General features: G+C 49.2%; 1 protein-coding gene and 1 long non-coding RNA gene across 2 annotated transcripts in view; one reads left to right on the top strand and one right to left on the bottom strand.

The window, feature by feature from the left end:
* The first annotated feature begins 2,353 nt into the window (after positions 1-2,353).
* The window catches only part of LOC143669367 (ral guanine nucleotide dissociation stimulator-like), a 61,209-nt gene continuing 41,900 nt past the window's right edge, over positions 2,354-21,662 (top strand). Inside the window, exon 1 of the mRNA XM_077144128.1 lies at positions 2,354-2,371. The gene's annotated coding sequence lies outside the window, so the exon portion shown is untranslated. The remainder of the gene's footprint in view (positions 2,372-21,662) is intronic.
* Positions 8,322-21,650, bottom strand: LOC143669358 (uncharacterized). Its single transcript, XR_013168880.1, has 3 exons — positions 21,412-21,650; positions 15,636-15,897; positions 8,322-11,335 (listed from the first exon to the last, which is right to left on the bottom strand). It is a non-coding gene; the product is annotated as an uncharacterized LOC143669358 (long non-coding RNA).

Here is a 21,662-nt window from a genome sequence, read left to right as displayed (position 1 = left end):
CTGCCCTTGGCCTCAAGGAGACTCATTTTTCATTCTTTTGTTATAACATCTGAGAAGGGATGACGATATTTATTTTTACTTCTGATAAGACAATGAGCTCTTTCACTTTTGGTTGCTTTTTCTATTGTTACTTGTGGAAACCTGCTGTGCCCGCGAGCAGTCAGTGGGATGGTACTTGCATACCTTCTTTACACCTTCGCCATCTTCAAACTCTCAAGGGTAATTTTGACTCAGAATGGGTACATGCTATGACAACAGTTCTGCTGGAAATTGTACACTCCCATAACACCCCCCCCCCCCTTGACCTTTCAGGGCAGGAACTATGGCCTGAAAGACTCTCCAACTTATCATTAAACTTGTCACCATGAGATAGCATTAGCTGCCCAGGATGCTGCTATTAAAAAAAAAATCTCTGCATCCTATTCCAGAAGCAAAGCTGCCTAGAAGATAGGGCCTCTCCCTGCTCACAGGTCTTGAAGGGATTTCTTTCTAGGTCTATTTAAGTCATTCAGCAGGGAACATCTTCTGTGTGTCCTAATGGACTAGACCCCCATCCCACCCCCTGGAGAGATTCCCCGGAATGGGATGGGTGTGTCCCACACATATGGACAAAATTTAATAGCTGGAGCCAGTGAGCCTCCATAAGGGTGCAGTGGTTCATTGGCCACCAACAGTCTCTGACCATGGCTGCTTCCCTGCATCCTCCCTGTCCAACTCTGAACATCCTCTTCTTTTGGCCAGTCTGGTGTCAGGGGGGCAAATGGAATCACTTTAGTGATTTGATTTCCAGCTGCCCCTTCCATGTCTGGCTGCCATTTGGGTTTGCTGTTCTCTGAAGCTTTTGTTTAATTCCTCACTCTGTGGGGGTCTTTCTCCCACTTGGGTCCTCTTGGCATTTGGTCTTTTGCCCAAGCAGGGATCACCGTGGCTACAGATTCTCAGAACTCCCTTTTTAAGGCAAAAGACATTCAAATCTGGCTGCTGGGGTGAAAAGAAATGTGTTCTCCCCATCTCAGGCTTCTCCATGCACTACCTCCAAAGTGGGGAAGAATGAGATGGGAGCAGACCCTTCCCCTCCACATCTGGAGCAGACCCTCCTCCAAAGGATGGAGGGAAGATCATAAAACTCCAGTGTGAATGACTCCAGCTTCTGTCTTGCAAGAGATTGAGTCCCCCCTTCGAGGTTTCCTCATCTCATGAATCGGGGTGGTTTGTGAGGAGTCACAGGGATAAAGCGTTTTCCACACATTGATGTACAGCTTCCACTGGTACTCAGCTCCCTGAATGATGACAAGGTCTTCAAGACTTCATAATTCCTTCACCTCGATTCTACTTTGCAGTCTCGGACCTTTTTCTGCTAGAGGCATTCCTGCCCCACTTCTTGCTACAAGGCAGGGAGGGTCAGGGAAATGCAGGTCTGCATACACCCCCCAGCCTGCCCCTCTCCTGGTTCCCAGTGCAGTGGCTAACCACCTGCTACTGTTCTTCCAGTCTCAGGGTGCAAATGTGTCACCACTGCAGAGTGACCTGGAGTACACCGGCAAGTTGGGAGCATGGGAGAAGTTCATGGAGCTCATGGTGGCAGCTGTTGAGGAGGGCATCCAGGCCTGCGTATCCCTCCTCGTGTTTCATTACTGGGTTTTCCTTTCCATACAACAGGTCTTGGACTGGGTGTCCAAAAGGTGAGCACATGTTTGTCCTCAATCTCATGATAGCTCTGGCATGTATGAGCTGAATATCTGGAGAAGGTCATTGCAGCATCTGGCCTCAGATTTTTCCTTTTGCTAGTGGGCTCATAGCGGGATCAACCTGCTGAGGTCAGAGTCAGAAAATAATGATGTGGGCCATGGAAAGTGCTTCCCCTTGCTAGGCTCTCTGTAAAGGCAGCTCAGTGGGAAGGGGTTGTCAACATTTAGAAATTTGCTTTCCGCTTGAAGAAGCTCTGCTCCAAAGTGACCTTTGGAATCCTGAATTCCCATTCAAAGGAGGTTTGAGATTGCATCACAGTGGATTCTGTCCTCAGTGTAGTCTGAGCCCAGAATGCTGGGGGCTGGCAGATACAGACAGAAATAGTCTGGCTGGTCTTGCTCAGGAGCCCCGCACCCGGAGGGTGTTCACCAGAGGGCAGTGTGGCAGGAACGGCCATTCCTCATTCTGCGGCCCTGTCCACCCCCAGCACCTTCTCTTGCCTCCTGCTGACCTGGTTCCAGGAGTTTCCTGATGATTTCTGCGAGCCCCTGAACTTTCCCAGTCTCAAACAGCTGGTGCCCTTTGCGCCGGTGGCGCTGCCTGGGTCTTCCCTGGAGAGGCAGGCTTCAGGTCCTCCTCTCTGAGCTGGAGCCGTCAGGGCCCAGTGAGACCCAGACACAGGGTGAGGAGCATGGAGGTGGGGATGGGTGGGGTGTAGAGGAGGAAGTGGGGGTCACAGGGGCAAAATCCCTTTTTTGCCTTTGGGCAGGAAGTAAAGAAGGGCATCGGCCCACTCCATGAGCACTTGCAATCTGGAAGATTTTCTGAGGGTGGCATCCTTAGGGGAGGTGGTGCAGGTAGAGGTGCTGCAGGTATTTCTGTGTGGGGAAAGGTCCATAGAAAGCCAGTTCTGTTTTTGCCTCTTCCACCTCTTGGGGCTCTTATGTGAGACCCAGGGTTGCAAACCACTGTAGTGCCTCCTCCAGGGCCAGTTCCATCAATGCCAGCAGAAAACCTCTCAACTGCAGAGCTGAAGGCACTTGTGGCAGTGCCTCCAATATCACCTGCCGACGTGGAGCCACCATGGCCTCCGGAGCTCCTTCCACATACTCTGACAATCCTCACTCCAGCTCCAGAGAGGGAGGCCACTCCGATGCCATCTGCCTGGCCACCTCCAGAGGCTGCATCATCCCCAGATTGGGAGCTGAAGCTGGAGACATGACCTGTTTTTCCAGCGGAGCTGGCGGTGGCTCTGATGTCATGTCAGTTGCCACCCTCAGGCCCTAATCCAGTGGCTTCTCAGGATCTGGCACCTGCTGCCTCACCACCTGAGGCACCCACTGAGCAGCAGGAGGCAGACTAGGTGCCACTGCAGTGCCATCTGTTGAGCTGCAGTCAGTGCCAGCTTTCGCTCCACCAGAAGATCATTATTTTTTTTTTTCTTGTTAGCTGTATATATTTCTTTTTTGTTGTTTTTTGCCACAGAACACTGTTTGCAGTAAAGGAAACTGGCATTGCAGTCTGGTGGTACAATAGCTTGTTCACATAAACCAATTCATGTTCATCCTTTAACACAAAAAGCCCTAATGGCGGGTACCCTATAATATTCAGGACATCGCCAATATTTTCTCTTTCTGTTTTGTCATCTTTTCAAAATAAACGTTTTCAAGGTTTGTCCAAAAGAAGGCCATGTAAGGTTTTTGGCGAGTGGAAGACAATTCAGAACAGTTGTTGCACCCTTGGACTTCTTCTGGCTGGCAGTTGGTATCTTATTCTTTTTTCCAACTCATTTTTATTAAAAAAAAATAAAAAATGTTCCAACGATCAGTTTTACAAAATCTCTAAGGGAAACACAAGAGCAAGGTGCCAAGGTAAAAAACACCTGAGGTAGCTTTTTTTGTGTGTTTTTCTTGTTTAAAAAAATCTGTAAATTCAACGCCTGGGCCAACAACCTCTAGTAACTTTCTATCTTCTTCCACATTTTTTTTTCAAAAAGAAAGAAATCATTTTGCTGAATACTAATGGCTTATATACCAAAATATAAGAAGGACAAAATACATTCTTTCTTGGTAGAATTTTTGTTTGTTGGCTCGTCAGTTTTGGTGGGTTCCTGTTTTCCTCTTCCAAAATGCTAGGACAAGTACCATTGACTCTTGTTCTTTTAAGTAACCAAGTGTATGTCGAGGCTGGTTTGTGTGTTTTGCTTTTGCTCTTTTTGTGTGATGTGATTCTCAGAGCACTGCTTTGCTGGGGGCTGGGGTGGGGGGTAGGTGGTATAAGGGGGAGTGAAGAGGGGGTGGAGTGGGTGTGCAGATACAGGGCATGGAGACAGAGGGATGAGGGAATAAAAAGAATGGGGATGGGAAGGAAGGGGATGGAGAAAGCAGGGGAGAGATAAACAGAGACAGAGAATTATATAGCAGTATGCAAAAACCAGTCTAAAACCTGTGAAACAAAGAGAAATGGTTATGTGAGCTAGACAGGGATGAAGAGAGGCAGAGTTTCTTCTTCAAAGAGACGGACGGTATCCCTTCTGTTGACATACACAGGTGATCCAGAACTGCTGTGAGTGTCCTTCAGGTGAGATTTCCCTCTGGGTGAATTTTGTGTTGGGTGGCCTTGAAGTTCCTTATTAAAACAGCATTAGAACTCCCCAAGAACGACTTTATTCCTGAAAGTCTAGAAAAGCATGCTTTCTCTTTAAAAAGAAAATGCATATATATAATTGATTAAAAATGGGAGTTAGCTGAGTTATTTGATATATTATTTATAAAATATATTAACACTGCAGTCACCCTGTGTAACCCACAGGCCACATATCTTGACATCTTTCCCCTTCTAATATGTGCACACATGTACAGAGACTATTTTCCACAAAAAAGGAAAAGGGTATGAATTTTGCTTTGCTTTTGAACACATTCACCCATTTTAGTTCAACTAAAAGGGATAGCGTCGTTGGAGTTTAGGGGAGATCGGAATGGAGGGTGATGTGGATGGCCGGGAAGCCTGCAGAACCCTGCAGTGGGCATGCCCGCTGCTGTGCGGTCCTGGGGAGACTGCTGAGCTCTCCCTTCCCCCGCCCCCCACCTCAGCCCTGAGGGCTGACCTCCGGGCCGCTGCAGAGGCCCTGACCGGCCCCTCTGCAGACTTGTCATTTCTCAGGGTGGTCTTTGGCTTGCTCCCAATCCGGCTGGCTGGGTTTGGTCTCCTTCTGTCAGGCGTTGCAAGGGCTACATTCATCCATGGTTTTGCTGGTGCCTGGGGGAGCCTCACTTGCTGTGCTGTGAGGCGACTCCCTGAGGATATTTCTGTTCCTGCTGCTTCACCTGCTGTACAGTTTCCCTGATCTTGCACTGGCCAGCAAAGAAATGCCCAATAGTTCTGGCAATCACTTCCTCGTTCTCATCTGGCGTTTGGTCGTGAGGCACAAAGACTTCTGCACTGGTTAAGTTCTGCAGTTCATTCACGGTTTTGCCACCCTTCCCAATCACCTGGCTGGCTGTCGAAGAGGGCACTCTGATGTGGGCTTCAAGCTTCACCTCTTCCTTGGGGTTGAAGAAGTTTTCTTCTTTCAGTTTCCCAAAGATCTGTCCCTGGGCCTTGAACTGGGCTTCTGGTGGCCCAGTTATGATTATCATTCTTTCTCTGACATTGGGACGTTCTGCTCAGGCATTTTTTATGGAAACCCCAGCAAATCTTGCTAGCTGTTTAACGTGTGGTTCTTTCTTCCCAAGGATGGTGCCCACAGCCTGGGTTGGGACGAAGAGATTCACAATTTCCTGCTCTGGATAGGAGTGATGATGTCGGAATGGACTGAACTGGTGAGGGGGATACAGGCTGGAGAAGTATCCGGGGTGGGTAGCAAGGGGGTGGTAGGGGGGAGCAGCAGCAGATCATTCTTGCTCCTTACATGGGCGCTGAGAGCAGGGGCTGAGGGACAGGACAGCCCCTGTCTTGGCATTCCCTCCCAGGCTGTTGGCAGAGCAGCTCACCCAGATCGACATGGTGAGCATCTGGGCTCCTTAGGGTGGAATGTGGTGGACCTTTTTTGGCATCTTCTGTCCCTGAATTGCCATTCCCAGACCTTGAGTGCAGTGATCTGGGTCCAAATCCCAGCTCCACCATTTTCCAGCCTGGTGATGTGGGCAAGTTCTTCATTCCTAAGGCCCCATATTCCCAGCTGGAGAGGACATCAGAGGACACTGCCCTGACCATACGTATCACAGCATGAGAGTGCAGACAATAAATGTCTTAGGACCAAGGACAGCTGGTCAGGGACTGGAATGTTGGGGGGCAGAGAGGAATATCAGATGTGCAGCAGAGTCCAGGGCTAGCCCAGCCATCTGTCCCAGAGGCCTCCCTGGCCTCCACATGCATCAGACATGATGTGTCCTGGACATGAGGATGGACTCCACACTAAGGTCCTGGATGTAGCAGCAACAGGGGACATGCATGTGAATGAGATTAGAGGGAGTCACGGCAGCTGTCAGGAGGTGCAGAACATGCTCCCTGGGCTGCCTCCTCAGCATGTGGGGTTGGAGTCCCCATCCAGTGCTTGGCGGTGGTGAGGAAGGACTTGAGGAAACTGCAGCTCTCTCCTCGGTGCCAGCATAAGGGTCCTGAGTTTTGCAAATGCTGGGCACCCTCAAGGAACAGAGAACCAAAGCCAGAGGCCCCTTCATGGCCCAAACCACAATGTCCACCTGCAAAGTTGCTGCTTAGAACACTGGGCAGTGTCCTGTGGATGGTGGGCTCTGCGTTGGGTGGTGCAAGGCAGTGTGACATTTCTGCTCTCCCCAGGAGCTGTTCAGGGAGGTGGTAGCTTTCGATTGTGTGCATGCCATCTCAACCCTGCACTCAGAGAAGGGTGAGGAGCACCTCGTGCTCACCATCCACGTTACCATCACTCAGATGCACCGTGTGTCCAACAATGTAATAACCATCTGCCTCAGCAACCAGAGCACGAAAGCCTCGGACAGGGCCAGGATCCTGGAGCACTGGATAGAGGTGGCCAGGGTATGCTGTGGGCAAGCAGGACCTCCCAGCCTCCTGGGTCCTGGGTGTCACTCGGCTTTGATCAGCTTTCAGGATTGGAATGTGTGGTCCAAGTTGCTCCCCGGGCCCCAGCCCTGCGTGTCTGCTGGCACAGTCCTTACCTTGCCTGTGAGTGCCCCACTTCCAAGAGTGGGGCAGTCATTTCCTCTTTTCCTTCCTCAGTTGGAGCATAAGTCCTCCTCCCTGAGTTGTGTCACAGGCTGGGCACAGGCTGTGTCCTTGGGGTGTTTCTGCATGTCAGGGTCATCCAGAAGTGGAGATGCCAGCTTATACCCCCTTCCAGCTCATTCCTTTCTCCTTCCCCAGGCATGTCAAGTGCTTCAGAACTTGTATCCCTGCATGCAATCCTGTCTGCTCTACGGAGCAACTCCATCCAGCACCTGAAGTAGACATGGAAGGAAGCTTCCAGGTGGGCTGGCCCTCTCCAGAGCGGAGGAACCAGGGACCTTGACAAGGGCTGGGCATTGCCCCATCAGTGACCTTAGCCCTGCTGGAAGACAGTACAGTGACCTCAGCAGTCCTACCTGCAAAGAGAGTGGCTGACCTGTCAGGTACAGACCCAAGCCTTGGGGGAACCTTTTGAGGCTTTGCTCCAAGGCAATCTCTTTGCCCAACCAAAATCAAAATAAGAAAGCATCTCTGTTGGCATGGGAAATGGATCCCATCAGATATGGAAGGTTTATCGTCACTCAGTTTCCAACCCATTCATCCAGGCCATTGGGATCCCTGGAGTCTAAAATTAAATGGATTGGCACTTGTATCTATCCTTATCATTCCCCAAATTTTCCGTTCTCTGACCTCCCCCAATGGATAGCAATTGTCATTTCAAAATGATGAACAAAACCTCCCTGAATAGGGAACTGCCAGTCCAGGTAAAGTGGAGGCAGGTGGTGGCGCTATGGTGGGCTGTGGGGTTCATAGATTCACAGTGAAATATTCCCTGAAAAATTCCAGGCTGGTCTTGTCTACACTAAGAGGGAGAGGGATTTGTTTGGCTAGCCACTGCTCAGGGGCAGTTCGGGGGCAGGAGGCACTGGTCCTTGGGCATGGGAAAAGTAGCTGGGCCATTTCAGGAACAGAGGATAAATGGAAAGGTTTAGCCGGTGTCCTTCTCAGCAGTAGGATTCTCCTCCTGTTACCACGTGGACAGTGACATATGCCCCAGCTTGGGATGCGAATTGTTTGGAGGATTTATGAAATTATGTCCATTGCTGTGTGGACATAGAGAGTTCTAGGCAAAGGGAATTTCCTAAGGGGCTCCTTGGTGAGGACAAGTGTTTGACATGGCCTTGGGCAGCTATGGGGGTCAGAGACTCCAGTGGGTTCAGGATGGCAGGACTGGACAACTGCAGCTCCAGAGCCACCTCTTCCTTCTCTCTTCATGGCTCACTGCACTGGGTTGTCATCCACAAAGCATGAGGGTGGGAAAACCAGTCCCTGGTCAGTGGTGCTCAGTGCTGTGTTGACTGAGACCAAGCTTGGCATGGCCAACCACTCTTCCAACTCCCAGCAGGACAAGAGACAAGTGACTGCCCTGTGGGGCCTCTGTTCTTCAAGTGCTGGCCACCCTTAAATTAGCTCCCATGGTCTCTATGGAAGTGAGTAGGACTTGGGGCCAGGAAGTGGATGCTGAGTCCCATCAGTATAGGGGAAAGAGCCCCTCCCTAAGCCCTGTGTTCTCAGCCCAGGGCCCAGTTCATCCATAGGAGCTCTGGGAGCTGAGGCATCATGTTCCCCTTACAGCCACAGAAGCAAGCCATAGGCCTTACCCCTCTCCCACATCCCCTGGCTGAGCTGGGCACAGACTGTCCCTCATGTGTGGGCATGGGGAGAGAGTGGAGTCAGCCCCACCATGGTGAGACCGCTGCTGAGTCACTTCTTGCCTGACCCGCAGTCTCCCCATCTGCATTCAGAGATGGTTAGCCTGGAAGGTCCCTATGCCTCTAACCAGGGCACCTTGTTCTGGTGCCCAGATCCCTGAATAGGTCTGAGCCCTGCATGGGCTGGCCTGGCCCTGGTGTCCCCTTCCAGTCGTGCATAGGAGAGGGTGAGGGGGCTGGTCAGTGCCTTTTGGGACCTCTGCTGATGGACCTGGCTTTCTGTCTTCCAGGGGAGATTGATAGACTATGAAATAGGATTGAAGGTGAGGAGCTCAGGGCATCACTGCAGGTTAAGGTGTGGGAGGAGGGGTCTGAGACTCACAGGGCATGACATTCCATTGCTCCATCCACCTTCAGTTTCTCACCAGGAGAGTTTCACAGAGATGAGGTAGAATTTCTCCCGGGGGTTTGGGAGGTGGTGGCATCAAGGACATTTCCCTGCAGGAGGTTCTGTGAGAAAACTGGACTGAGGATAGGGAGGCCTTGGATGAGAGTGCAGGGAAGGAGGCGGCTCCTGTGACCAAATCCACAGGCACCAGCTGCAGCCCCTATCCCACCCAGCAAGGCCACCCTGGCCTCTTCTCCATCTTCTCCTTCCCTCTGCCCCAGGAATACCAGGTCATACCGAGGATCGAGCACCTCCAAGCGGGGTGCAGCTATATCCACTTCTGGCCCATGGAGGAATTTAGGGCCTGGTTTGGGTCTGTGGAACAGCTCAGCAAGTCTGAGTGGTAAGGCCAGGGCAGAAAGTGGCAGGAGCAGGGCCCCACCTGCCCCCACTGACACCAGGCCCAGAGAGCCTGTGGCTTGGCTCTGAGCACCCAGCAGACCTGTGGCCTGGAGTCCCCTGGGGTCCTGTCCTCCTCCTCCTTCTGATCAGACTCTGGGTGGGGCCCTGAACTGTGGCTTTTTGTAGCCTCACAGCAGCTCTCTGCTCTGTAGCTACCATCTTTCCTGTAAGCGGGAGCCCCTGGCCCTATCGGCCAGCAACACATTCGAAGCCCCAAACCTCCCAGATGTTGTCAAGCCTCGAAGCGCAGGGTGAGTTCCCTTTTGGGAATTCTGCCTCAGGGTGTCTACACTTTATAGTATTGGGGACCCTTCTCCTCTCCTGACCAGCCCTGTGACAGCATCATGCCCCCATTGGTCTGGGCCTGGTTTTCCCATGATGGAAATAGGAGATGCTGAGTGATCTCTCTGGTGCCTGGGGTTCAGGGCTCCCGTGGCCTACAGGAGCCCTTGGCAGGGTGGCCCGAGCACCGAGGGCAGTAGGCACAGGAGGGAGTGGATGGTCCCTGGCACTGGCCCCAGCTAAGGTGCCCTTCTATCCAGCCCCCAGGAACTCAGCGCTGAGCCCAGCTGCAGCAGTGATTTCCTGCCCAGTATCTGGCTCTAGCTTGTGTGTGACCTCAGCATTGGAGTCACAGCTGTTTCACTCCCTAGACGTGAGGCCGATGCCTCCCAGTCCAACCTGGAAATGAGTTTAGACTTCATCTCCAAATACCCTGATGGCCAGGAGAAGCAGGTGTCTGCCCAATTTTCTCCCTGAAGGTCTGTCTTCTGGGCCCCTTTCCAGTGCCGGCCCTCCCCTCTCTACACCCTCAAAAGGGGTCAGGAGTCCTGACTTGGAAACAGGTTCTCAAACCCCCTGAAGCTCATCTTCAGCTGAAAGTGTCCCACAGGCTCTGGGGATGACCCTGCTCTCACCATCCTCCCATAGATTGGTGACTTGACCTTCTCCTCAGACCGCCCACAGCCCAGGGCCCCTCTGAGTGCCCACAGAGCCTTAGCCCCCCTGCTGTTCTACAACAAGCAGGTGGGCGACTTGTGCATCGTCCACCTCAGCCTGGATGGGGACCATGTCAACGTGCCAAAGAGCATCGTGGTGAGCTGGGCGGGCGGTTGACCCTGGTGGCCCCTCACCGGAGAGACAGGAATGCAGAATGATTGATATGTTCTTTCCCTGCCCTCCTGGAACCACGAGCCTAGTGGGTTGGGAAGGACAGACAGCCACGCAGATCCACAAGTAGTAAAGGAAGGTGTTAGGTGTCGGTCATGGCTGAGGACAGTGGACATAGATGTGAGGCTTCCACTTTGAGGTTGGCCAGCCTGGGAAAACCTCACTGAGGCAGCCCCTGGAAGAAGGGAGGGAAAGGATAGCATGGAGAGCCCCAAGCTCAACATGGGCCTGGCCCAACTGAGGAGTTCTCGGGAGGTCAGAGGTGAAGTTGCAGGGTTCAGGGGGTATGCTTGAGGTCACAAGAGACCTCAGGGGTTGAGTCACATCTAACCCTGTGTAGGGTAGAGCCAGAAAAGCCAGTTAGGGGGTGCCACAACCACTCAGGAATGGAGTGTAGGGACTGATGCAGGGAAGAGGCCATGAGGGGGGCAGATTCTGGATAGATCTGCTGATGGAGCCACCTCATCCCTGACTTGCACAAAGGCTGCCTGAGGTGTTGGCTTACTCACATGCCTTGCTGTGCAGTTCAGTTGTAGACTGTAGTTTTGATGGTTGTATTGAGATGTCACTAGTATGACTCTTTGTCTGAGCCCTGCCCAAACTCAGGGCTTGGCACTGGAGTGGGTCCCTTCAACCACCACATGCCTGGCATACAGTAGGCCTCTGGTCATCCAGCTCCTTTTCTTGCTGCCATCCAGACTTAGACACATGTCTGTTTTCAGAGTCGCTAATTCTGTCATCGTTGAGTGACCTGTTCAGGAGGACAGAGTTCAGGGAGAAAAGAGAAGCATGAGAAGTGGTGGGTGAAGCTGGCTCCAACTGGCTACATCTGTCCCCAACACCCTGTGATATTGTGACGCCTGGAAATGAGTAGGATGTGAGCAACCTGAGCACCCAGAGTAAAGGAGCTCAGCCCTCTGGAGGAGCCTGTAAGGGATACATGCCTTTCTTGTAGGAAATGGGATGGAATGATTGGAAAGGGCCCTCTTTCCATGGAGGCCTATGAAGGGAGCAGAAGAGGGCAGTGGGGCCATGCTACACTCAGACCCAACTGGATTCATGGAGCCCTGTGCTCTGCTGGAGACAGCTCCAGTGGGGCCCCAGCCACTGCCCTTGTGGGAGCCTGCTCCAGAAACCATGTCCTGATGACCTGTCCCCCGACACGCCCAGATCACCTGCCATGACAGGTCTCCGGCTGTGATCCTCAAAGCCATGGATGAGTACCACCTGGATCTGGAGGCAGCAAAGGGCTACAAGCTGGTGCAAATCATTTCACCAGATGGAAGTTAAGTCAGGGAGCTTGTCCAGGAGTTTCTCTGTGAGGGGGCAGCCTCAGTACTCTACTCCTAGCCCCCACCACCTGGGGTGTCTACCCAAGACAACCTCTAAAAGGGAGGTGTTCAGCATTTTGGAGCCCTTGGAGCCATAAGTGTCTCCCCTGAGCCTTGCATCTCCTCTCCGTGTGTCATCCCTGGGTGTGGCCCAAGCACTGGAGCCCTAGTGCAGACTGGGATTGAGATCCAAGACAAAGTCCTCTCTTCTTGTCCCAGGATTTCTGCGGGCAGGGCACCCTCTAGTCAGGATGGGCTGAGTTGTGCATCCCAAACAATCATGGGTCTGTGGACACCAATAGCAAATATTAAAGCCTATGTTTTATGATGTCAAAGCAAAACAAAATCCTCTTGATCCCCTTTGGAGGCTCCAGGGACCCAATTCACATTCACTGCAGTGACTCAGTGTCAGGCAGCCTGGGCTGTGGACCCATAGAGCAGTTACACGTGTGCCCTCTGCCTGGTTTTTATCCCCAGTAGGAGAAGAAAACACTGTATGTGAGAACACAGAGCCTCTCCATACACTATAAATAAAGGATAGCTTTATTATTATTCATATTGGTGAGCTGATAATGGCTTCTCATCCATTGGCCCAGGGAATCAGTTCTTACTCCCAGAACATTGTTTCCTAAATCCTCCCTTATATTCCATTAGCATTTTGTTGAGATGAGCAAAGTGAGTGGGACTCTGTCTTTCACAAAAGGAAATCTGAGGTCCTAGGGAAGTAGCCAGATAATTGAGGCAGGAGCAGGAAGTCTGATGAGCATTATGGTACAGTACTCTCTAGGCTGGAGCAGTCAGGTGGCAAAGAGGATCAGAGTGGAAGTCAGTGCTCACTTGAGGGACCTCAGGGCATGGAGGATTCCCTGGCCCCCATCAAAGGCCTGTACTTGGCCTGCCCTGCTCTGGGCCTCAGTTACCTTTTCCCCAAGAGTGCAGTATTCAGGGACATCTGCCTTCGAGAACGCTTCTTATAGCACCTACCTCCCCATCAGTGAAGGCATCAAGCACTTGGCCATAAGGTGTGCTGGTGGGAGGACCCTCTGTTAGCTCTAGGCTGAGGTTCCCAGGGGTGCATTCAGAGTCATGTGTTAACAAGATTTTTTGGGTTCAGTGCTTCTTGAGTTTTGCCCTTGGGTAGGCATCAGTCCAAGGACTCTTTGGAGGTTCTGGAGCTAACTGAGGGACTCATGTCTCTGGGAGAGTCTGACTTTGTGTGCTGCACAAGGGGTGGAGTGGTTTGGGAAACACTGTAAGCAAAGCTTACTGTGCCTCTGTCTGTCGCCCCCCCCCACCCAGGGCTAAACATTCCTGATGAAGGTAATGTCTTCTATGCCATGGATCCTTCAGGAACTTATCATTTACTTCTAACCAAACGGACCTTCCTCATGGGCAAGAAAATGAAGAAGAGAGCCCACTCCACCCTTCTTCCCAGGAAGAAGAAGGGGCTCAAGTGGTCAAGGGGCTGCTTCTAAGTGGCCCTGATGCCTGTCGGCCTTAGGGTCACCCTGCCTGTCTCCAGCTGGTTAGGTGACTTAGCCATCCCCAGTGAGAATAGGCAGGCACTTCCCTCCCTCCAGTGACCCAGGGCCTCCCAGCCCCAGACAAATTCCAGCCCTGAGCCTTTCCTCCTACCTGGCATGACCCTGCCCCTTGACAGGCTCACCTGGGCTCCCGTGAACTACTCACAGCCTTAGTGGGCCCTGCACTCTCCTCAGGCCCATGGAACCCCACCCATGACCTTCCCAGGGTCCTGGCCCCACCTCACCCCACTGCCGCCCCATGGAGCATGCTAAGTCTCTATTGAAGACCAAGCCATTTTTGTAGGGCAGCATGCTCTGCTAAACCCTCCCTTCATGCCTGCTATCCCCTGGATGTATTAGCCCATAGTCCCTCACCCCATCCCTCACCCCCATTTTCTCCTGCCTTCCCCAAACAGTAGAAAAGCCCACACTCTTCTTGGAGGCAGATCTAAGTGTCCTCCAGTCTCCTCACTACTCAACTCAGCAATAAACTCTCTCTCTTCTCAGAATGCTTAGCAACTAAATATTGGCTTCAGTGTACATCAGGATGATGCGCTCACTTTTGTTTATTCAGGTGGTAAAGGCAGAAAAGGATGCTGGATTGGTTACACTGATAACTTTGTAGTAGTTACTTGTCAGGTTATGGCATTCTAAGAGGACATGGGGAAATCCTCATATGGGAGCTGAGACTCCACCAATATTGCCATAGAATATTTTTTTGCCCTTTCATGAGAGGGAGGTGGGTCTGATTATCATATTGTTTTTCTTTTACTGCCTGATTTTTATGGATGTTTATTATATATTCATATACCATGTAATCATCCAAAGTGTACAATCAGTGGTTCACAATATCATCATATAGCTGTGCATTTATTATCACAACTGACTTTTACTTTTCATTATTTTTTTTGCGTGGGCAGGCATCAGGAATCAAACCTGGGTCTCTGGCATGGCACGTGAGAATTCTGCCATTGAGCCACTGTTGCATTGCCCCATCACAATTGACTTTAATGTTCTTTTTTTCTGAAAAATATATTCAAAAAAGCAATAAATTTCAAAGCATATGGCAACAATAAGTTCTAGAACAGATTTCAAGGTGTGGTATGGGTTCCAATTCCACAATTTAAACTGATTATTTAAAACACACCTTGAGCATTTCCTAGGGATTGAATTCCAATCCTTCCACTGAATGGGGCATGTGAGGCTCACAGGTGCTACCCTAGCTGTAAGGGAAATATTTTCCTTTCTTCAAATTTTGTTTGCACCCCTGCCTCGCCTCTCCCCTTCCTTTGGGAACAGTACAGGAAGTATTCCAAGTGCCTTGTCAGAACCTCAAGGAATGAGGAAGTATTACTTAACCAGGAGGTACCTGGTATGTGGGCAGATGACGATGTATGGAACTCTGCCCTGTGGCCAGAGCCCACCCATCACCTCTCCTAGCCTTGTGAGCATGTGGGGACTGGGTGCTGAATGCATCCACTGTACCGCTGTAAGTAAGGACCACTCGACCCAGTGCACAGAGCACTGAACACAGGGCAGGACCAGTGTGGGTGGTGACTAAACTTGTGTTATGGGATCCTCGCGAGGGAGAGAGGGGAAAGCTGGTGAGTAAAGTTGGCGTGATCAGGCTTAGGCAACCAGGGATTGAACATTTGGGAAGTTTGGGGAGGGTATCGGGCGTGGCAGGGAAGACAGTAGCTTTTGACTAGAAAAAGAAGTCTTGCTTTCCATTTCCTTGCACTGATCAGGAGACTCTTTTGAATGCTTCCTTTTGATCATGAGTCTCTACTTAACTCCTTCATGAGATTTTCAGTTCCACATTTAAAGACTTTCATTTGGTCCTGAGTCTCTATTTTAAACTTTCATCATTTATTTGAGGGATTCCTACTGGGCTTTGCACTCACCCTCAATAGCTTCTAAAAGCCTCCCTTTGGGGATTTGGGGAGAAACTATGGAAGGGTCAAATGTTTCCCTAAGATAATATCGTTTGCAATGTTCAAAACTTCCTCATTGAGGCCAAGTAAATCTAGGGTCATCAAACATTAACTTTGTCCACATTTTGAGAAAAGAACATTAATTAGGTTCTAAGTGAGATGACATCAAATGAGTGGCCGTCCTGTCTGGAGGTGTTTCCACATATCAACTGATGACAACAGCACCAGAGGAACCAGAGAGAAACTGTAGAGAATTCTCTTACCTGACAGGCAGAATCAGACACTGTACCAGACACGTGACCAGACTTTGGGTCAACAACGAGTTTTGACTCAATGGCTATGGGGTGTGAGGTCAAAGCTATGAGGGGGGCTAGCCAAGGCAGCTGGATGATGACCCAGAGAAGATGGACCACAGAGGGTTCTTGCCAGTGTCAAGCTCTTCACCGAGCTGTCATCCAGGCATCGTCGCAATGTCTGCCTTCGAATTCCACTCTTTTGACAGCAGACTGTTTTGTTGAAAACAGACTGGAAAGCAAAGTACAGAAGAAGTTTGTTGAACTAAAAGTCATGTTATAGTGGAACAGCAACAAAAAGTCACTACTCAAAAGGCAAGCTTTGGGAAAGTAGTCCATATGCCTGCTAGGAACAAAGGTAGGGTGTGGGGGACCAGGGAAGGGGAGCAAGGGAGAGGGAGCTGCATGAGTTGCCTGGCGCTTGATGTATATGGCTTATGTTTCACTAATTTTGCAACTTGGACAGGCAGGATGTGTCTGCAGGAGTGGTGCTAGCTAGTGAAGACAGTAGACTTGCTGGTGTCAGCGTGACTAGTTTCTTGTCAAACAATGTCATTAGTCTAGAAACAAAATAAGAATAAAAAAGAAAGCCCAAATCCTCTCATACCCCTTATCCCTACCAATTATTGACCCATATTTTTGGTGTTGTACATTGGGTACTATTGATGGGAGAATATTAAAACATTACTGTTAGCTCATGTCCACAGTTTGCAATATGTATCTTTTAACAGAAAAAAATAGAAGAACTCAATAAACCAATCAGAAGAGATCATCTCAGTCATCAAACATCTTCCAACAAAGAAAAACCCACATCCAGATGGCTACATAGGCATATTTTAACCAATCATTCCAATAGAAATGGATACTAATCTGTTCAATCTCTTCCAAAAATTGCAGAAGGAACACGGTCTAATTCATTCTATGAAGGCAATATCACCCTAACAGAAAAGCCACATAAAGATACTACAGAAATTCCCTGCCAAACCAAGGCCTGGGTGTCATGTAGAGGGTCCAATTCTGCTTGAATGTCTATTAAAATTAAAGCCAAGGTACATGTGAACTTCCTGGCAGAACGCCCATCCAGCATGTGGGATGCGCAGCTCAATTCCTGGCCCAGGCCCCCCCCCGCCCGCAGAAATAAAAACAATAATGATAAAAAAATTAAAATATAATGGAAATATGAAAAAAATAACAACAGAATCACACCTCAACAGTAGTAGGCCCCAAAGTAAGAAGTACACACCCAAAGATGTATTGGGAATGATCTCACACCAGTGTCTATAGAAGGGACAGAAAACGAACAATAAATAAATAAAATTAAATGAAATTAAAAATAAGAAATAAAAGTACCAATAATACCTCTGATAAAAGATATAGAGAAGAAAATACATTTTAAAAGTAGGCAAAAAAAAAAAAAAAAAAGAATGAAACCCTCGACAGTGTGTGTGCCTGCACTTCCCCATTGCCACCAGCAGGCGGTGCTCCTTAGGCACCTCCTCCCCAGGCCCGCCCCTCCTCCCGGACCGCACTGTTGGGTGGAAGTTGGCCTGCAGGACAGGGCGCTGCTCCAGGCCGGCTGCAGCGGGACAGCGGGTCCTGGCGCAGGGGACCTGGGAGCTGGCTGCAGCGCCCCGAAGAGCAGGTGGTCCTTAGCGCCCGGCACCCTGCGGATCGACCACATACCGCTCCCTATGGGCCGGCCCCTCCTGGCACCCAGCCAGACGACTGCTCCCAGCGCCTGGCCGAAGGCTGTTGGCGGTGGCCGGGGCGCGCCTCTGGGCTCCCCACGGGCGCTTCCAACTGCGAGGGCTACTCGGGGAGGTGACTCAGCGGGGGGGGGGCAGGCTGGAGTGGAGGCATGATCTCTTCCTTTCCATCCACACCGCCCCGCGGGCCGCCCTCTGGCCCGGGTGGGCTTCACAGGGGGGTGGGGGGATTCCATCCACCCTGCCCTCCCCACCAACAAACCTGGAGACCCTCTTTTATTATTCAGCCCCCAGGCCTCAATCCAGGTCCTTCTCTCCTTCACCCCTCTCTTGTCCCACGGAACAGGAGTGAATTCAGTCCACCCTTAGTCAATGCATTTTTGGAACAGCAGTATACAAATTTTTAGAAGAATGGATGGCACATGTAGACATTATATTGCCCCCCCTAACAAAAAAGATTTAATTTTACAAGAATTTTGAAGCTCATGAGGGTATTTTGTTTTTTACAGTTTTGTAAAAACCATCAGGGGCATGTTAGCCCCTAGTATAGGGGCATCTTCCCAATAGTATAGGGCACTGAGTTAGAGTAAATCAGGAACTAGCTCTACAATTTTGTATCATAGTTCTCAAATGAGAGAAGTTAACAGCGATTCCTGATGCCTTTGCCCTCTTTATGGTCATTCTTTTAAAGTAATCATAAGACAGTTTGCTTAGGAGGTGTGTGAAATTTAAGGCAGATACAGGCCAAAGTCTCTAATTCTTGCTACTAGGAGAAGTTTTTCCCAATTTACTGAATTCCCCAGCGGAATATTCCTTTATCATTCTAGTTTCACTTCCTGGCTATGTAGGGCTGTTAAAGAGGTTTTTACATGGGTTTGACTGTTTGCACTTTTGCTAATACTTTAATTGCATTGGTTATTTCTCAGTGTTCTTTCAGGAATTACAGGGTTTTGGATCCTAATCTTTTATTTTATTTATTTTTATTTTTTATTTTTAGCTAAAATAGTTCCCATTTTTAGTTAGGTCTCTCTCTCTTATTTTTATTCCTTCATAATTTTTAAAACTGACAGGTTTCCCACCTCCATATCATTATCTGTCATATTTAGCATTCCTACAAGTTCGTTATTAAACTGGAGGTGGAAATCCGCACACTTCTTTTTAGCTGTAACTTTAATTCTTTTATTTTTGTAACATGTGCTCCATTTCCACAGCTATTTCAGGATGTTCCTTTATTTGCATACTTACAGGGAGGTCTGCACAGTTAAGCAATCCAGTGACCTCTCTTTCCATCAAAGAAGCAGGCCACCCCAAGATTACTTCTGCTGGACCCTACTCTCCCTAATGCTTTGAACCCAAGAAATAAAGGACTAGTGAGCATCTGTGATTCTGTCCTGTCCTTAATCTTACTTCCCTTAGATTTGATTTTGACGTCTGGGAGGATATTGGGGCTGGGTCTAGTGGGCTAATTTTAAAAGGATTGGAGGGGGGACTGGGCAGAAGGTCAGGCTTGGGGTGGGGAGTAGCAAAGGCAGAAAGGGTTTTTAGCAGCACTGCCAGAAACAGAGAGAGAAAAGCAGCCAGCACAGTAGTGGGGAGAAAATTAAAGCAGCCAGTGGAAGCACAGGTTTTACTTTCAAATTGCTGAACTAGGAGCTATTTGTCAAAATATCTCATTTAGCAAACAATTTTAATTTGGGGGCTGTAATGTTTCTTCTTGAGATAATTTAATTTAACTTGATCAAAACATCCCCACTGAGGCCAATTAAATTTGGGGTTATTAGACTGCCCCCCTTTCTTCTAGAAAAGAATAAGAACTAGGACCAAAATCAGAAAATGTAAAGTGAGGAGCCATCCTTTGCAGATGTGCTTCCCTTGAGTTGACTGCCTGACTGTTTCTCATAATAGCACCAGAAGAAGCAGAGAGAAATAGTAGAGAATTCTTTTACCTGATGGCCAGAAAACTCCATACCAGTGGGCCCAACCAGATCTTAGCTTGACAAACTGATTTGACATTAACCGCAACTGGGCAGGACAACTGGGCAGGAACTCAACCTTGAGGGGCTAGCCAAGGCAGCCAGATGTTAAACAGGACAAGGTGGAACACAAAGAATCCCTGCTGGCACCAAGCCCTTCCCTGAGCTGCCATCCTGGCATCATCCTGGTGTCCACCTTTAAGACCCACTCTTTGCATTTCCACTGAGTCTTTAGTGTTGGAGTTAGAGTTTTTGATCTCTGTGTAAGAAATTACCACCACATTTAAGCAACACAAAATTGATTACCTCAGGGTTTCTGCAGGTCAGAAGTCTGAGCAGAGTGGTCATGTACTCTGCTCAGGGTCTCACAAAACAGATCAAAGTGTTGGCTGGCTGAGAGCTAACTGGAGTCTTTAGTAAGGAAGCTCCCACCCCTTCTCAGGCTGTTGGTAGACACATTTCTGGTGATTAGACAACTCAGATCTTCCTTGTCTTGCTGTTTGTTGACCAGACTACTTTAAATCCGTAGATGCCACTCTCTGGGCCATGCCACTTGGTCCTCTCTGTATGACCTCTCATATCTCCAATGTATGAGTTTACAAAGGATACAGTCCCCTATACAGTCTTGCCTGATCAGATCAAGCCTACAGCAGACAGTCTCCATATTGATGAACTCCGTATCAACCGAGTAGACACCTACTCATGGTAGTGACATCTCATCCAGTCATAAGTTTCTCATGCACTAAAGGGTAGGAGACCATACAAGGATCAATCACCCATGGATGGAAATAATGAGGTCATATTAGAATACTGTCTCCAACAGTATTTATAAGGAACACACTCTGGTGGGCCGAAAAGTGGATGTCAGAAAAGTAGGGAAAAGCATTGTCTGGATTATTTAAAAATAAATGGGACAAATGCATTTTGCTGTACAGAAAAGTTATTAGAATAACAACAACAAACCAGGAATAAGATCATTAGGCTAAGCTTAATCTGTCTGATGAGAGGTACTCTGAGGAGTGTTTCTTATGGGCTCATTGAAGAAGCACTTAGAATTGGATTCAGACACAAGACTGAAAGGGCAGGAGAAACCTACAATTACCAACCCACCTTAGCACTGAAGTGAACCCTCTCTTACCAGACTGCAAAAGATTTCATTTTTTTTGCTTGAACTCTCACCTTCTCATGTTTATTCAGAAAAAGCTTGCTTCACTGCAAGAAAAGTTAGTTTCCTTTGCCTTTGTAGCTCTTGTCTTGGCTGATTCTGATGGGTTTGAGCCCCACTGAGCATGTTAAGCCTCTGTTTAAGACCAAGCATTTTCTACTACACGGTATGCTCTGCTTAACCCTCCCCCTTAGGCCTGCCTTCCCCCAGATTGATTAGCCCACAGCCTCTCACTGAATCTGTCACCACTGCTTTTAGCCGACCTTCTCCAGGCCATAGAAAAGCCCAGACGCTATTTTCTTCACGGAGACTGATCTAAGGTTTCCTCCAGTCTTCTTATTAGTCGACTAAGCAATAAACCCTTTCTCTTCTCAAAATACTTAGTGACTAAATAGTTGCTTCAATGCACATCAGGTTGATGAGCTCACTTTTGATGGCAGTACAAGACCAGCAGGTGCAACCATGGCTGGCTGAGAGCAATAGGGAGATATTTACCTACGTGCAAGGTGCAAAGGGTCAAGCGCAGCCATGTATTTGGGATAACTTCACCAATCCCTCTGCCCCAATGTAAATTCCTCAAGGGCAAATCAATGCCCCTACTCTCTCCCCAGGACCCTCAACAGCACAGTTCTTAGTCTGCACAAGGTCAAAATTCAACAAATAACTCTTCAATGAATAATAGTATGAGTACTTCAAATAGCACCTTGAGGCATTAGTTCTGCTTCAATTGCCTTATGATTTGGACAAAACATCAAACCTAGGCTCTTTCTGAGGAGTGGTGTATTCGTGAACCTGCTGCTTCATTGTCCTTATACTGCAAATGACAGGATTTGCCATCTATTTCAAAGTTACACTAAAGGTTAAAATTTGAAAGGTTCTCCAATTCAAAGGATGGTTTATACCTGATCGTGCTTTCCTCCTTTCTCTCTCCGATTTCTCTTGTTGTCTAAGACTGTCTAAGCATGAGAATTCCCATGTGCAGCGCAGCTGGAGGCCTGAGTTAGAGATTCTGGGTCAGCAGTGTTCATGGTCCAACTACCAGGACCAGGAATGGGCGGCAGACGCAGGGCCTTCCTGCAGTAACTGACCAAGCCGCATCTGTTAACTGCCATCTCACCAGGCCAGGACCGTCTCGGGTCGCCCCCTCAGCCCG

This window comes from Tamandua tetradactyla, chromosome 2 (genome assembly GCF_023851605.1).
Source record: "Tamandua tetradactyla isolate mTamTet1 chromosome 2, mTamTet1.pri, whole genome shotgun sequence".
In the NCBI taxonomy this organism is placed as follows: Eukaryota; Metazoa; Chordata; class Mammalia; order Pilosa; family Myrmecophagidae; genus Tamandua; species Tamandua tetradactyla.
Note: the sequence above shows the minus strand (reverse complement) of the source record. Positions and strands in the feature narration are given on the sequence as shown.